Source organism: Lissotriton helveticus, chromosome 5_1 (genome assembly GCF_964261635.1).
Source record: "Lissotriton helveticus chromosome 5_1, aLisHel1.1, whole genome shotgun sequence".
Classification (NCBI taxonomy): Eukaryota; Metazoa; Chordata; class Amphibia; order Caudata; family Salamandridae; genus Lissotriton; species Lissotriton helveticus.
Genome location: NC_136065.1, coordinates 2,134,911,660 through 2,134,929,429, shown reverse-complemented (window position 1 = coordinate 2,134,929,429; position 17,770 = coordinate 2,134,911,660). Strand labels below are relative to the sequence as shown.

Here is a 17,770-nt window from a genome sequence, read left to right as displayed (position 1 = left end):
GCGCCTCTGCTCCTAAGCGCGCGCCCGTGCACATGCACTGTAGTTCTAGGCTGGCCATGGTAGCATTTTCTGAGCCCTCATTAAAAGTCTCGCCAGACCAGCGCATACGCTGGGTCAGGCGAGACCTAAAAAAAAGCCATAAGTGCGGGGTCCCAAAAGTTCTGCCTAGGAGCGCTCTGCCAGTTCTGCGGCTGACTAGCCAGTATGGCTTATTTTTTAATCCACCGGGGTCTCTTCCTCCCCTCACCTCCGCTTCCTATCGTTTTACATTTGCAAGTTTCTCTTCCCCATTTCTGCCTTTCTCTCCCTCCCTCTGCAGTGGGGTTGGAGCCCCAGTCTGGAATGTGACACATGGTCACAGCGTGAGACAATTTTCTGATCTTTTCTTTTTTGTGTGACCTGTTTAGGCATAAAACAGCATGTCAGAAATCGGAGACGTGTTGTGTGGCACGTGTCACATGAGCTAGGACGTGTTACATGCAAGAGGGATCCATGTCACCAATGGGTTTCTGCCACCACTGTGTCAAGGTCTGATGCTGGCATATTTGTCTTGATCCCAAAAAGAGTGAGCGTGGCAGCCGTCAGCAACCAAATGCACAAATTAAGCACCGTTCCAAAGGAAAATTCTAAATTATACAAGTTTTTCATCTAGCTGCTAATTCAGAAAAAGGCATAATTAATCCATGGGGCTAAATATGGAAGAAAGTCTTCATGCAAAGTAATGGAGAGGGTCTGCTTATTAAAGGGCAATGGGCCCTGGAGGTATATATGCAGATGAATGTTCCAGAATCATGACGTCGTTTTATTCTCAAGGTGGGAACTGCTGGGAAGGTTCATAGGTGGGGCTGCCTGGAGGCCACCAGGCCGGCATGTAGTAGAGCTGGGGTCACTGCAGATAGCCATCTTTGACCTTGCAGATTAAGACTGGACAGAGATCTCTCAGGGGAGGGGCAGCTGTGTGCAGTGCACGGAAAGTCGAACCTTCCCTGATCGGCTCAAATACTGCTGATTTTGGAAGACGTCCGCAGACACAGAAGTTAACTATGGAATACCTTCTACACACAGAACTGTCTGTGAACCCACTGAACCTTATAGCTTTTTAGCCAATGCAGTTACAAACAATCACTAGCTTTAAGTTAAACCCAGGAAGTGAGGAGGAGTTTTCTCCGATGTCACCCCAGTGTAATATGGGGATTGAGTGAACGCATTTCCCAGCACTGCTATCAGAAGCCAGGCCCAGTCCTTCTTGTTAAGGGATATCAGGCAATTCCCCGGTCAGGGAAAATACATTATCACATGTTGCTTTCTGTATGCATTGTACCACTTTTTGTCATCCGCATTTAATCAGACACATTCTAGCTCCAAAAATAAATTATGCGACGTTTCTGGTGTTCAAGAAATTCCAGAGCTAAAAATGCACACCAGGTAGTCTGGTGCAAAAACAGATGTACCCCACTCAAATGCAAATCGGTGCCCAACAGTCCACTGTCAGCAGACAAGGGTTTCACTGGCAGCATCCCAGCACGATGGGTCATTGGAGCTCAGGTGCCGATGTAATCAAAACGTGCACCCCCATATTTGCAGGCCAGCCACGAAACACACGATGAACAATAATATAATAGATAATACAGGCAAATGCTAGAGTGAAGGGAGATTATAGAAATAATTACTGGCTATGGGAAACCACAAAAGACAGTGTCAAGGGAAAACAAGGAGGGTCCATCCTCTAACTCCTAAAGGGAATAATTTGTATATACAACCACTGCAATGCCTCCTTCCAGCAAGGAGACCGAGGTAACAATGACAGAAAACCGCACGCACAAAAAAAAAAAAAAAAAGGGGGCGGAAACAGCTACTGAATCCCTCTTCTCCAGGACTCCGTGACCGGCCTCGTGGTTGCCATAGCAATGTTTCAGGAAATCGGCTTGCGACACCAGAAGTCAGGTCACGGAGTCCTCAAAAGGAGGGAGTATAGCGGACAAATCATCCAAACAGGGGCATTGTCCAATGGCAGGCCTCCATTTCGCGAGGCCGGCCAATGGCAGAAGGAGCGTGGTTTCATGCCCCTTCTTGCTTACAAGAACTCTCGCCTGCAACAGCGCATGCGCTGCAACGCAGGCTTCGACCTAAAAAGGAGCTCTGACACACACTAGGTCTAGTCCTCACTGTACAAAGCTACAAAATAAATAAAACAATAGAGATAGGCATCCTTAGCATCCATCCCTGAGGCTCCTGTTCGTGAGCTGTGGATGGACTAAACAGTAGCTGCACCTACTAGGACAGACATTGCAGGGGAGTTGTCTTTTTCTGACTGAACCTTGCAAAGGGGAGCCCAGACCTAGGCAAAAGGTGCAGCAATGGCAATGTCTCATTCTCTTAAAAATAAATGCTGGGGGGCGTAGCTTGCAGCCGATCAAGATGGCCGCAGCTTAGAGTAGCTCCGAGGGGGGCGTAGGTTCCCTAAACAATCCGCCACATTATCCAGACATCTATCATACCCCAAAGGCGATCACAGAGAGCGGAGACAGCGGGGCACCGGCCGATCACCTTGTTGGCCGAAAATGACTGTCAGCGCCCCGCAGGGAGCGTGCAGAAAGGGCAGGCTTAGCCGCGAGGCCGCGCCCGGGGATGAGCCTGAAGCACTAGCCCAGCGGGAGAACGCAAGACCCGGCAAATAACAGGCGGTGAGGGCGCCTTGGAAGCTCCTGGCAGCGGAGGGCACATGCAGCGCATTGCCATCTCGGCTGCCCGGCGCTGAGCGCGAAGAGCGGAGTGCGAGGAAGCCCGCGTGGCCCGTTCCAGCCCAACACGCCCTCGGAGCAGACGGGAGGCGGGCGGCCTGCGTAGCGGATTGAGGCCGGGACACGAGGTATGTCGGTGTTCACCTCGGATTATACATGACTTGACCTTGGCTTGAACGGCTGCCCGCGCCCTGGTGAGAGGTGGGGCCTGAGCGCCCAAGTGAGGCCGGGACCTCAATTAATACTGCGTCCCGCATGCGGCGATTCCACCGGGAGCATCTGGGATCATATGGTGGCAGGGGATTGAACTCCCCATAAGGAACCCGGGGGTTAGATCAATGCCCGAGATAGCGCTGGGCACACTGATTAGCGACAGCCTTCAGGAATAGAGGGCCATAATTATTGCCCCAGGGGGACCCTGACTTATGTAACAGTGCGGCTTCCCTGAACGGCTTGCTTCCGGCAGTGGCTGCGCCTGGACGCGGATCCGTTGACAGATAACCACAAGCATTAAGTAGAAAGTGCGTGGACTGACGGTCTCAATTACAGTGAGGGCCCGGCTACAAGACCGTGACAAGGGGTGGAAGATGCCCAGCACTGCGGCAATACCTGGCTGGGGGCGGAGCAGGCCTGAGGGACGTCTGGAACGGCCCCCACCATCTGGAAGGCAGGTGCCCTTCGGGGTGCATAAGGAGATTTGTGGATCCTAGCGACAGTGGGGCTCAAGTACACGCACCGACGGAGGCAGGGCTCACGGACCCCACATACTAAGAACAGCAGTAGGAGAAGACGCACGGAGACTAACCGGCTGGCGGCCCCCAACAGAGAAGTGAAATTCGTGAAGCGCATGCTATAGGGGAACAGCGTGGGAGACATTCCTGGCCTTACGTCGCCACCTAAAGACCTCGTAACCGCATCCAATGGCGCCAAGGGAAAACTGACAGGCTGCGCGGGGCAGACAGTCTTGCGACAGGCAGCTGCGATTACCGAATAGCGCCGACCAATCCGGGCGAGGATGGGGGGGCAAGGGCCTGCACACGACAGCCCAGACCAAACTGGACAAATTCGCCTAAAGAAAGGACTTTCCTCCGTTGCCTGAACGTAAGGGCCCTGCGGACCAGACCCCTGGAGAGAAAGGTGCACACAAGGTAACATTGGAAGACATAATGACTGCCCTCACTAGTGTACAATCCACGGTGGGATCGATATCAGCGGATGTCTCCTTCCTACGAGCAGACCTTTAAAAAAATGACGGCCCGGGTCACAGATGTCGAGCAGGTGACGAAATCCTTGACAAAAGATACTACAGCTCTGATACAAAGGGTAAATCGCCTGGAGGCAGAGAACAAACTCATGGCAGCAAAGCTGGATAACCAGGAAGGACGTTCCCGGCGTAACAATGACCGAATTACGGGAATTTCCGAAAGCGAAGGGAGCCCAGCCATGGACTTGTATATAGAGGACCAAATAAAAACTAGACTCCAACCCAGGGGGCTCTCAACCTTTTTCTCAGTTGAGAGGGCCCACAGAGTGCCAGGGGGTAAGCCCAAACCCGGGGCTCCCCAGACCTGTTTTGGCCCGCATCTTTAATTTCAGGGATAGAGACGCTATATTACAAACAGCAAGGGTGGCTCCGCCGCTACGTATCCAGAATTCACTGGTGTCGTTTTCCCCCGATTATATGGCGGCTGTCTCTAAGCGCCGCAGGAGTTTCATGGAGGTCAAGAAAGAATTGAGAGCCAGGGAACTGCCATACTCGATGCTATTCCCAGCGAGACTGCGTGTGTTAGCAGACGGAAAAAAGTGATTTTTTGATACACCCAAAGAGACACACGACTGGCTTGAGGGATGGCGTCAGGTGGGAGGACCCAAAAGGTCAGAGAGAAGCCAGCGACGACACAGGATAACCGGGGACCCGGGGGACAGTGGCCGGGAGTGAGAGGACGAACGCCTGCACCAGAGTGAGACCGAGGAGTGAGACTGAGCGAGAACGATGGACTTTGCGGCTGGGCGATGTGGGGTGGCGTGTAGACTGACTTACCTGCACGAAGAGATGGTCCATATTTTCTGCAAAAGCTGTCTTTCGGGTGGGGAAGGACTGCGGCCGTCCTTGGACCTCTCACCTCCTGTACGCAAGTACTGTTTCGGGGATTTGGGACTGAGCACTCTGCAAAATTGGGGAGGTGGGTAGTTTTGAGTCTGCCTGGCAGGGAGGGGGGTGGTGGGGGATAGGACTGTTTCTATGGTTTTGTATGTTATTGGTTTTTGTTTTCAGCGGCTATTCCAGGTTTGTAGCATTCCCACGAATTGGCCGACAGGTACAGGGCGTAGATACCACCGAAGCAGCACCCAGCCACTATACTAGACATGGAGACACAAACCCCAGCTGATCCCGACTCAGAGTCGCACCCCACGACTCAAGTGACCCCCCTGTCCTTACTCACGTGGAACATGCGCGGCCTGGGGGACAAAATAAAGAGGGACCTTGTCATACAGTGTCTGCAACGATGCGCCCCGACAGTAGCCCTGTTTGGATGAAATGCACCTCACTGGTAAAGCATGTAAGGCGATGGACAGATGGGGGTACAAAATGATACTGCACTTAGAGTTTTCTTCTGGTTTCAGAGGAGTTGGCATCCTGGTGAAAAAACAATCCCCATTAATAGTGCATAAAACAAAAACGGACGAACAAGGCCGTTTACGGCCGTACTGGGTCAGTGGGAGGGGCGGTCAGTCAATATAGTATCTGTATACATCCCTCCAGCACTGCATGCGATAGCACTCCCAGCCCTTAGCGACTTCTTACTTGACCTTCCGGAAGGGGAAATCCTGATAGGAGGGGACTTTAATGCGACTATAGAGGGTAATCTGGACAGATACCCTGTAAGGGCACGCGTTCCTGGCGTCTCTCGTCCTCAGAGTTTTCTGGAGGCGCTTGGGCTTATTGACGTGTGGAAAAGGCAGCACCCCACGACGCGACACTACACATTCCACTCAGGGGTACATAACAGCCTTTCTAGAATAGACTACTTCCTGGACTCGGCTGATAGTATTAGGAACATTGACGGTATAGAAATCAGACCTAGGGGCATTTCCGACCACTCCCCGGTACTATTAACTTATTCATATCACCGCAAGACTCGGAGGCGTATTTACCCCATTTACCCTGGATATTTACGGGTCCCCAAGATTAAAAAAGTGGTGGTTACGGCGACGAAACACTACTTCAAAGAAAATGCTGGGTCGGTCAGCTCGCCGACTACCCTGTGGGAGGCTTACAAAGCTGTTATTAGAGGGCAGGTGTTGGAACTGGGGTCACCAGTCCCCTAGGGTAGCATGGCACGAGCGGGTAGGCATCAGAAGGCATATGTGTTAAGCGGCCATGCAGCACACGCAACCACAGAGTCAGAAACATGGGCACGCAATTAGTGACACCACTCCAGTGAGCTTGTGTAAAAACTCAAGTCAACTTTATTAAGATAGAGCAGGATCAGGGTATTTAGGACTTCATCATAAAATTAGCTTCATAGCTCTCTTTTCAGGTACCTGTGTGTCAACACTTGGCATTACTTCAGTTGAATAAATATTAAATATTCCATAAATAATAAATATTGGATAAGTACATTTTTAGTAAAACACAGGCCTGACCTATGCCTTGCTCCTGGTCAGCACCTGCATCAAAATACCTTAAGGAGTTATAACAGAAAGCATTTCAATAGATAACAGTAGGTTTCTACTTTTTACTCCCCAAACAAGGCTGAGCGTTTCAGAACAGCAACATGTAAATAGATCACTATAAGTTTCTAATAAATATAGCCCTATGTGGAAGTAAACGTTTCATAAGGAATAAACAACCTCGTGGGTAGGTAAACCATTTCCTTAATCACTCCTAGTAGGAATAAGCATGGAGCATGTTAACAGGTGAAGGAAAACTTTTCATTAGTTATGCATCAGCCTTTCAATTAATATGCATTTCACCATATTATGCATCAGCACATTTCATTAGAGGCCAATCATTTCCTTAGCAGTAACCTCTTTATCCTACAGATTAAATTATCATCTAAGAGGGCATCAGCAAACCCCTAACTAGGGTAGAATAACCATCCTACTAGGTACGAACTAACATCTTACCACCCCCCTGACTAAGCAGGCCATTAACACTCAGGCAGGAAGAACCCTCCCCTAAGCGTAGGTAAACATTTCCTTAGTCAGGAATAAACATTTCAGGGAATAGGAGTAACCCTTCCTCTGGAACAAAAATTGAGCTTTCGTTGACATTCAACAACTTCCCTATTTCACTAGATATACTCTTGTTTACAGGTGAGAATCAACATTCCATAGAGCCCACCTCTGCAAGAAATTCATGAGACTCATTTAGGCATGTTTCATGTAGAACTACACCTAACCACCTATAGGCATTCAGGGGGTGTAACATTGAACAGGAGCCACCCTATTTCACTAAAGGTAGAATATTCAATTTCCTGTTGTGAACATTTCATAAGTGTATTATGCACATTTCCTTTAAATACAAAGCATTTCATTAAGCTATAAATACACTATGCGAAAGGGCCTACATTTCAATAATCCCAAACAAGCCATGCATAAGGCTACAGTAATTGGCATTTAACAGTACCCCAGACAGGGGTTAATTCTCACCCAATAATGCCCTTACAGTGTTTAGGGGTCCTGGCCCAGGTCAGGGGACTCTCCTGAGCTAACTAGGGCCAACTTGGACCAGTCACCAGTTTTCCCCAGGGAGGGGCGAACTCAGGGCCTCCCTGGGAGTTTTCTGTCTCTTCGCCGTTAATCTGGGCCAACGGGGCCCAACAACATTCTTCCCCAGGGGAGGGGCGAACTCGAGGTCTCCTGCGACCTTCCGCTCTCCTCCCCGGGGGTTTACCTGCCTTCTTCGGCCCTTCCCGGGCCCTTGCGTAGGCTTCTGGTGGGTTTGAGGGCTCTCATTCCTCCATGAGCCCCTCCGATATGCCCCGCGCTTCAGTGGGACCGGTCCCGGCTCCTCAGGCCTCGGGACCGGTCAGGAACACCACAAGCAACAGGGGAAGCAGGATGGGCCCGGCCTCTTTCTCAGCAAGTAAGTGCCGGCCGCCAACCACAGCGCGGCCGGCAAAGGGGCTTGACACTTGCAGCCAATAGCTGCGCGGCAATGGGCGGGGGTGCGGCCGATGACGCGGCGCACCTCCGTCACGTGAGGTGAGGTCGCGGCTTCACGGCCTGTAAGGCCCAACGCGACCTGACAGGAATTCCGGCGGCCCTCTCCAGGCACCGGGGGCTGCCGAGGACGACGACAGGCGAAGCCGGAACCCCAGGGCAACGCCGGCGATCTCCTCAAAGAGCGCCACGAAGTCACAGCAGCGCTCCGGCCACACAGCACCTCAGCAGGCGACAGGGGTGACAGCGCTGAACAGCGACAGGGGGCACAGCGCACCTCACAGATTCTTCGTCCCCAGCGCGTCACAAGACCCAACAGGTGAGCGCTTCAGGAAACCTTCTAGCGCTTCTCAGGGGCACAACACGCAGAGGCTTCAGTGCTTGGCAATTACGGCGCTATGAAGGCCACAGCAATTCTTGGCACCCGAGGGATGTAGCGCTCTTCAGGGCTCAGCCATTCTGGTAGTTCACAGCGCTGGGCAGTTTCAGCAATAGCGCTTAGGGCAGTGAGCTAGATACAGCGCTTCACAGCAAGTTCCACAGCAGGCACTCGCCACAGCGCTGAGCAGGCACAAAAGTCTCCAGGACCACAGCGCTTCGCAAGGAGGCTAATCACAGCAGTCCAGACACAGGTCACAGTGCTTTATAGGCACAGGCGGTCTATAGCGCTTACACCAATAAACTATAGCGCTTTCAGGGGCACAGCAGATGACAGCCTTATCGCTGGGGCCAAATTCAGGCAGTTCTGGAGGCTAGCGCTTAAGCAGTAGCTGGTTTTAAATAAAGGCAGTTCACAGGTCAAGCCACACAGCAGTGGCAGGTTAGCGCCGGAACCCCAGGTGGCGTCAGGGGGGCACAGGGAGCGACACAGCGCCAATACCTGGGTAGTTCCTCAAAAGTCCTGTGGTAATTTAGTTTTCTTCTTGGCGTGATGTTTCTTGCGCCCTTAGTTTAGTTGCTTGGTTTCCTGTTACTTGATTTAGTTGCTTGGTTTCTTGTTCCTTGAAGGGGGAATAAATTGGTGGCTGGTGTTCCAAGCTCTTCTCAGCCAATCCCTTCAAGTGGTCCCTGGGGGTTCCCTTCCGCGGGGCTAGGTCAGTGGGGGGGAAACAGGATACCTCAACACTTGTAAAGCAGCACACTAGGCCCTGTCATTCCAGCATCATAAGACCCTGCCCTGACCCCCACTGCCTATCCTCCTGCGTAGGTACTTCCCCAGGTCTTCTCCTCAGCTTCTCTCCTCGGGAAAGTTCCCTCCCTTTCCTTTTATAATGCCAGTTGACAGTTGGTAGTGTCAGTTGGTGTCAGTTGGTGTCACCTCACCTCTCCCAGAAGGTTCCAGAGGCTTCCAGGAGGTTCCACCATTCTACCTGTGGACAGGCTGGCAGGCTAAGATGGATACATTGCCTGAGGGTTCCAGACTGCCCCTGGCTACTAGAATGCGCCCTCTAAACCACGCTGCTGCAGCAGTGGTCTGTGGCGGCCATGTTAGGTGTAGAAGGTACCTGCATTTTAACACTAGTTTTAAACTAAACAGGGCATTCTCCACCACCCAAGGCCTATACACTGTTGTTTCCATAGGGGCATCCTAAATTAACAGGGGATAAAAAGCGAAAAATTTCTGGGGAAAGGGCCAAGTCTCACACATCTCCCCCCCAGCCAAAAGCCAGGGTAGACCGATCATTCCCTTGACGGGCTTCCCTGCTTGGGGCGGAAAAAGGTGGACGCAGGCCCAATACCACCATAACATCCTCGCTAATCCAACCACCCCACTGGTGTTCCTAGTGGGATGCGGCCAGGACAGACCTCCAATCCGGATGTCTCTGGCCCTTACTCTCTCCCAGAGTGGGGGGCAGTCGCCCCAGGCCCGTGGTACCTTTTTCCACTCTCCTCCTCAACCTAGGGTCTAAACCCTTAAGTTGAATTGGTGACAGGGGTGAGACTTCCCTCTCCCTGCACCCCCTCCCAGGGTTCCGCACCCTCCCTCGTCGATGACACATCGGGACAGCCTAGTCTCCCAACCTGGTGTCCTCTTAAAGCACACGCCAGGCCCAGTGACCACAGCTGGGGCACCTCGGGACACCCCTGGGAGTCACAACCGGAGGAACTCTGAATACAGAGATTCCTCCCGCCAGGTCAGGCAACCCCTGAACCTGGCCACCCAACCCAGGATCTTAACCCCATGGCTGGACCGGTGCCAGAGGAGAGTCTTTCCTCCCTCTGCACCCCCTTCCAGGGTTCCGCACCCTCCTCCCCGGATAGGTACCCCTGGAAGTCACACTGGTAGGGTCCATAGTTACTGGTACCCCACCCTCCAGGTCAGGCAACCCCTGAACCTGAAACCCCAGTCCAGGTTCTACACCCCGTGACTGGTCCAAACCCCGAACCTCGGGTACGCTGCCACCATGGAAGCACCTGGTACACATGATCTCAAGGTCTTCAGCTCTGTCTCTGTTAGCTGAAGCCTGTGCACCAGCTTCCTCTCATCCATTGCAAGGCTCTCACTCTCCCTCTCATGCTCTAACCTCTCTGACGACACACACCCCCTTCCAAGGTTCTCTGGTGTGCCCGCCTCCCTGGGTGTGACCTGCCCCTCCTGTCCCCATCCCCTCTCCCCTCTGGGTGGGCTCCTACCCGTGCCCTCAAAGCGGTACGGAGTTCCTTCTTCCCGGTTCTCCGCCCAACAGGCACCCCCATCCCCTGACAACACTCCAGTACGCCAGGTGGGGACTCAGATAAATCTGGGAAAAAGGTTCTAGGATGTGGCGACAGAATGAGGTCCAACAGGCCCTGATACACTCACAGGCTAGACAATGGAGGGGTCAATTACTTTGGCTTACACACACAATAATTGTGCAGCCCAATTGCTGTGCACCCTGTCCCAATGGAGGGTGCTGCATGGTCACAAGTCCTGGATCCCACCGCTCGACACCAATATGTTGGAACTGGGGTCACCAGTCCCCTAGGGTAGCATGGCACGAGCGGGTAGGCATCAGAAGGCATATGTGTTAAGCGGCCATGCAGCACACGCAACCACAGAGTCAGAAACATGGGCACGCAATTAGTGACACCACTCCAGTGAGCTTGTGTAAAAACTCAAGTCAACTTTATTAAGATAGAGCAGGATCAGGGTATTTAGGACTTCATCATAAAATTAGCTTCATAGCTCTCTTTTCAGGTACCTGTGTGTCAACACTTGGCATTACTTCAGTTGAATAAATATTAAATATTCCATAAATAATAAATATTGGATAAGTACATTTTTAGTAAAACACAGGCCTGACCTATGCCTTGCTCCTGGTCAGCACCTGCATCAAAATACCTTAAGGAGTTATAACAGAAAGCATTTCAATAGATAACAGTAGGTTTCTACTTTTTACTCCCCAAACAAGGCTGAGCGTTTCAGAACAGCAACATGTAAATAGATCACTATAAGTTTCTAATAAATATAGCCCTATGTGGAAGTAAACGTTTCATAAGGAATAAACAACCTCGTGGGTAGGTAAACCATTTCCTTAATCACTCCTAGTAGGAATAAGCATGGAGCATGTTAACAGGTGAAGGAAAACTTTTCATTAGTTATGCATCAGCCTTTCAATTAATATGCATTTCACCATATTATGCATCAGCACATTTCATTAGAGGCCAATCATTTCCTTAGCAGTAACCTCTTTATCCTACAGATTAAATTATCATCTAAGAGGGCATCAGCAAACCCCTAACTAGGGTAGAATAACCATCCTACTAGGTACGAACTAACATCTTACCACCCCCCTGACTAAGCAGGCCATTAACACTCAGGCAGGAAGAACCCTCCCCTAAGCGTAGGTAAACATTTCCTTAGTCAGGAATAAACATTTCAGGGAATAGGAGTAACCCTTCCTCTGGAACAAAAATTGAGCTTTCGTTGACATTCAACAACTTCCCTATTTCACTAGATATACTCTTGTTTACAGGTGAGAATCAACATTCCATAGAGCCCACCTCTGCAAGAAATTCATGAGACTCATTTAGGCATGTTTCATGTAGAACTACACCTAACCACCTATAGGCATTCAGGGGGTGTAACATTGAACAGGAGCCACCCTATTTCACTAAAGGTAGAATATTCAATTTCCTGTTGTGAACATTTCATAAGTGTATTATGCACATTTCCTTTAAATACAAAGCATTTCATTAAGCTATAAATACACTATGCGAAAGGGCCTACATTTCAATAATCCCAAACAAGCCATGCATAAGGCTACAGTAATTGGCATTTAACAGTACCCCAGACAGGGGTTAATTCTCACCCAATAATGCCCTTACAGTGTTTAGGGGTCCTGGCCCAGGTCAGGGGACTCTCCTGAGCTAACTAGGGCCAACTTGGACCAGTCACCAGTTTTCCCCAGGGAGGGGCGAACTCAGGGCCTCCCTGGGAGTTTTCTGTCTCTTCGCCGTTAATCTGGGCCAACGGGGCCCAACAACATTCTTCCCCAGGGGAGGGGCGAACTCGAGGTCTCCTGCGACCTTCCGCTCTCCTCCCCGGGGGTTTACCTGCCTTCTTCGGCCCTTCCCGGGCCCTTGCGTAGGCTTCTGGTGGGTTTGAGGGCTCTCATTCCTCCATGAGCCCCTCCGATATGCCCCGCGCTTCAGTGGGACCGGTCCCGGCTCCTCAGGCCTCGGGACCGGTCAGGAACACCACAAGCAACAGGGGAAGCAGGATGGGCCCGGCCTCTTTCTCAGCAAGTAAGTGCCGGCCGCCAACCACAGCGCGGCCGGCAAAGGGGCTTGACACTTGCAGCCAATAGCTGCGCGGCAATGGGCGGGGGTGCGGCCGATGACGCGGCGCACCTCCGTCACGTGAGGTGAGGTCGCGGCTTCACGGCCTGTAAGGCCCAACGCGACCTGACAGGAATTCCGGCGGCCCTCTCCAGGCACCGGGGGCTGCCGAGGACGACGACAGGCGAAGCCGGAACCCCAGGGCAACGCCGGCGATCTCCTCAAAGAGCGCCACGAAGTCACAGCAGCGCTCCGGCCACACAGCACCTCAGCAGGCGACAGGGGTGACAGCGCTGAACAGCGACAGGGGGCACAGCGCACCTCACAGATTCTTCGTCCCCAGCGCGTCACAAGACCCAACAGGTGAGCGCTTCAGGAAACCTTCTAGCGCTTCTCAGGGGCACAACACGCAGAGGCTTCAGTGCTTGGCAATTACGGCGCTATGAAGGCCACAGCAATTCTTGGCACCCGAGGGATGTAGCGCTCTTCAGGGCTCAGCCATTCTGGTAGTTCACAGCGCTGGGCAGTTTCAGCAATAGCGCTTAGGGCAGTGAGCTAGATACAGCGCTTCACAGCAAGTTCCACAGCAGGCACTCGCCACAGCGCTGAGCAGGCACAAAAGTCTCCAGGACCACAGCGCTTCGCAAGGAGGCTAATCACAGCAGTCCAGACACAGGTCACAGTGCTTTATAGGCACAGGCGGTCTATAGCGCTTACACCAATAAACTATAGCGCTTTCAGGGGCACAGCAGATGACAGCCTTATCGCTGGGGCCAAATTCAGGCAGTTCTGGAGGCTAGCGCTTAAGCAGTAGCTGGTTTTAAATAAAGGCAGTTCACAGGTCAAGCCACACAGCAGTGGCAGGTTAGCGCCGGAACCCCAGGTGGCGTCAGGGGGGCACAGGGAGCGACACAGCGCCAATACCTGGGTAGTTCCTCAAAAGTCCTGTGGTAATTTAGTTTTCTTCTTGGCGTGATGTTTCTTGCGCCCTTAGTTTAGTTGCTTGGTTTCCTGTTACTTGATTTAGTTGCTTGGTTTCTTGTTCCTTGAAGGGGGAATAAATTGGTGGCTGGTGTTCCAAGCTCTTCTCAGCCAATCCCTTCAAGTGGTCCCTGGGGGTTCCCTTCCGCGGGGCTAGGTCAGTGGGGGGGAAACAGGATACCTCAACACTTGTAAAGCAGCACACTAGGCCCTGTCATTCCAGCATCATAAGACCCTGCCCTGACCCCCACTGCCTATCCTCCTGCGTAGGTACTTCCCCAGGTCTTCTCCTCAGCTTCTCTCCTCGGGAAAGTTCCCTCCCTTTCCTTTTATAATGCCAGTTGACAGTTGGTAGTGTCAGTTGGTGTCAGTTGGTGTCACCTCACCTCTCCCAGAAGGTTCCAGAGGCTTCCAGGAGGTTCCACCATTCTACCTGTGGACAGGCTGGCAGGCTAAGATGGATACATTGCCTGAGGGTTCCAGACTGCCCCTGGCTACTAGAATGCGCCCTCTAAACCACGCTGCTGCAGCAGTGGTCTGTGGCGGCCATGTTAGGTGTAGAAGGTACCTGCATTTTAACACTAGTTTTAAACTAAACAGGGCATTCTCCACCACCCAAGGCCTATACACTGTTGTTTCCATAGGGGCATCCTAAATTAACAGGGGATAAAAAGCGAAAAATTTCTGGGGAAAGGGCCAAGTCTCACAGCAGGCCATAGTTTCTATTGCAGGGCACAAGCGGGAGATGCAGCGGGAATTACATGACATTAAACGAAAGTTGCATGAGGCTGAGACACACCATTCTACTAACCCCACACCAGATACATCCCAGACGCTGAGCATTAGGCAGCAACAATACAGAGAATATCTTCGAGAGGCGACCAAGTCAAGGCTTACGACCACTAAACATAAAATATACGAAACCGGTGACAAGGCAGAAAAGCTTCTGGTGTGGCTCGACAAGAGGGAGCGAGGTAATATGGGGATACCACAGATTCAGACGGGGGAAGGACAGACAACGACGGACCCACAGGCAATAGTACTCACACTGGCACAGCATTTTCGAAGAGTATACAAGTCATCCTCCACGATGACAATGGAGGATGCGTTGACTTATATTAAAGATATAGCGATGCAGAGGCTCACCCCGGAGGCGGCCCTCACGCTTGAGGCGGACCTCACGGTGGAAGAACTACAAGTGGCGATCCGATCGTTGCAACTGGCAAAGCGGTAGGACCTAACTGTATGCCTATTGAGCTATATAAAAAGACGGCGGGGACTATTGCTCCACACCTACTACGCATGTACTCCGACAGCCTGAAGGGAGGTGAACTCCAGCTTGATCAATGATTAGCTACCATAGTAGCGATACCTAAACTGGGTAAGCCTGCTGCAGATTGTACCTCGTATCCCCCAATATCAATGAGGAGGCCAAAATCCTCATAACATTATTGGCGATTAGACTAACACTGCATCTCACGACCCTGATACACCCAGACCTGTCCGGGTTTATAACAGGCAGGAATACGGCACTGAACCTGAGACGCCTATATGGAGTGAAGGCCCGAATTCCATATCTTCGAGAGCCAGCTGTCGTACTCTCCTTGGATGCACAAATGGCGTTCGATATGGTTGAGTGGCCCTTCCTATTTGCAGTACTTCATCACTTGGGCTTTAGCCCCAAATTCTGCGCTTGGATTTGTCTCCTATACTCTAAGCCAGTAGCACATGTTACGGCCAATGGGCACATCGCCGATGATTTTCAACTTGCGAGGGGAACGCGTCAGGGCCGTGCCCTGTCACCACTGCTCTTCGCCCTGGTGCTAGAGCCGCTGGCAGCGTGGATCAGATGGGAACCAATGATACGGGTGGACAGGCAGGTGGGAAGCCCGCATCTCCCCATACGCGGATGATATTTTGTTATATCTGGCATCCTGCAGGCGCTCCATGCTGGTTCGCCTCAATATCTGCGAGCTTTTCGGAAGGGCATCAGGATATACCATAAACTGGTCCACATCTATCTTATATATCCTACATGGCCCCCCAACACAACTCCCTGCGGACTGCCCACTCTGAGTCACGGACAACACATTTAAGTATTTAGGTATATACATTACAGCCAACCCAAATTACTTCTTCTCAAGAAATCTGGTCCCCCCATTGGAGCTTCTGAGGAGAGATGCAACACACTGGTAATCGTTACTGCTGACGCTGTGGGGAAAAGCAGCACTTTTTAAAATGATGGCCCTTCCCCGTTTTCTATATGCGCTAGAAAACACGCCGTTCGCAGTACCTCCAGGATATAAAAAAAAAAATAGCAGCCCAAGTATCCAACCAGTTGTGGGGTAACAAACCGGCACGTATAGCACAGAATAAGTTGACCCGTGGGTGGTACGATGGTGGGATAGCACTCCCAAATATACAATTGTATTACTGGGCGGCGCAATTAAAGGTGATCAACCAGAGGATACATGCCCCGCAGATAGACCCCGCATACCGAGCGGACAGGTTTTTATTGGGACCCGGAAATGTACTCTCTGCACTATACAACAAGAGACATACCCCTGCGTTAATAAGGCCCACACAACACACTGTCACCATATGGCATGCGGCGCAGGCAAAAATGGGCTGGCAAGGGGTTCTGACCCAACTTACTCCTCTCTGGGACACTAAGCGATTTGGACGATTCGGGAATAGCAAGGGCTTTGAGCAGTGGGATGCCATAGGTATATCCACGGTGGGTGACGTGTTCTAAAGGGAAAATAGTCACATTCGAGCATCTTCAGCGACAATACAAACTGGCACCCTCTGAAATCTTTCGCTACATGCCGATAAAACATGCGCTGACCACAGCCATACCACACGGTACCGAGGTACCGGAGGCTTCCCCTTCGGAGGACAGGCTACTGACGGACTGCATGCAAAAGAGGGCTACGTCATTCACTTACCGGAAATTAGTTAATAATCTTCCAGACCCCACGACACCACTCAGGGATAAACGGAACCGCGACTCAGGCGACCTTGATGACACAGAGTGGCCGGAGGCACTGGCCTCGGCACTGGAGGTGGGCATACCCTCACGACTCAGGCTAGTACAGCTTAAAATCCTCCATCGCACCTATTACACTAGGCACACCATATGCAAGATGGGAAAAACACCACATCCATATTGCCTCAGAAGTTGTGGGGAGGATGGTACCTTTTACCACACCATATGGCACTGTCCAAAAATACCTGACTACTGGAGGAAAATAATGAGAACAATATCGCAGACAGCAGGGTTGTCGTTGGTACCAGAACCAAAGAGGTGTATGTTAAACATATGGGAGCCAAATGACCTTACTCATCCGGCACAGAACTGGGCCACACTAGGGATAATGGTTGCCAAACGTAATATTGCGCAAAAATGGGGGGCGATGGAGGTGCCGTCTCTGACCGCCTGGTGCAAAGACAGGGACACGGCTATGGTGGCTGAAAGGACAGTGTTTATTAGTCGTGGCTGCCCCGGAAATGGAATAAAGTGTGGTGAGCATGGAACAAATTCAGGGGAGACATTTGTGAACCGCCGCCAGAACGAAATGAGGACAGTTCGGAGGAGGAACATTAAAGATAGTGTGATGGCCTATATGGGAGTAGTGAATATAGATTCTGTTGATCTAGATGAGACTTTGTACATTATTTTTGTATTAATGATATGGGAATGTGGAAGAATGTGTTTCACTATGATTGTATTACACCTGAAGATTTTCGGCTACGCTGATAATGAAAATAATAAAGAGAATTTAAAAAAAAAAGCTGTTTTCAGGCAGCCACCTATGTTGCACAAAACCAAAATACCATAAGTTGTAACCATTAGATACAGAGTCTCAGAGAAGGTGGGAGTCAATGAAGAAGGGGCAAAAAAGACCGGAAATCAAAGGGAAGACAATGTTCTATATGTGATCAAAGTCACAGTATATAGCGACTCAATAACAAGAGAGCAAGAAGGAGGTATGGAAGCAAAACGAGAAAGCTGAAGCACGAGTGTCGAGCAATGTGCAGACGGAAAGAGATGAAAGTATGGTGGGAAGCACAAAAGACAGATGATACAGAGAATTAAACATGGGAACTAAGGCTAC

At 51.2% G+C, this 17,770-nt stretch overlaps 1 protein-coding gene across 17 annotated transcripts in view; it reads right to left on the bottom strand.

Annotated features, from left to right (window-relative positions):
- The window catches only part of FNBP1 (formin binding protein 1), an 878,539-nt gene that overhangs the window by 69,184 nt on the left and 791,585 nt on the right, over positions 1-17,770 (bottom strand). The gene's annotated exons all lie outside the window — the stretch shown is intronic.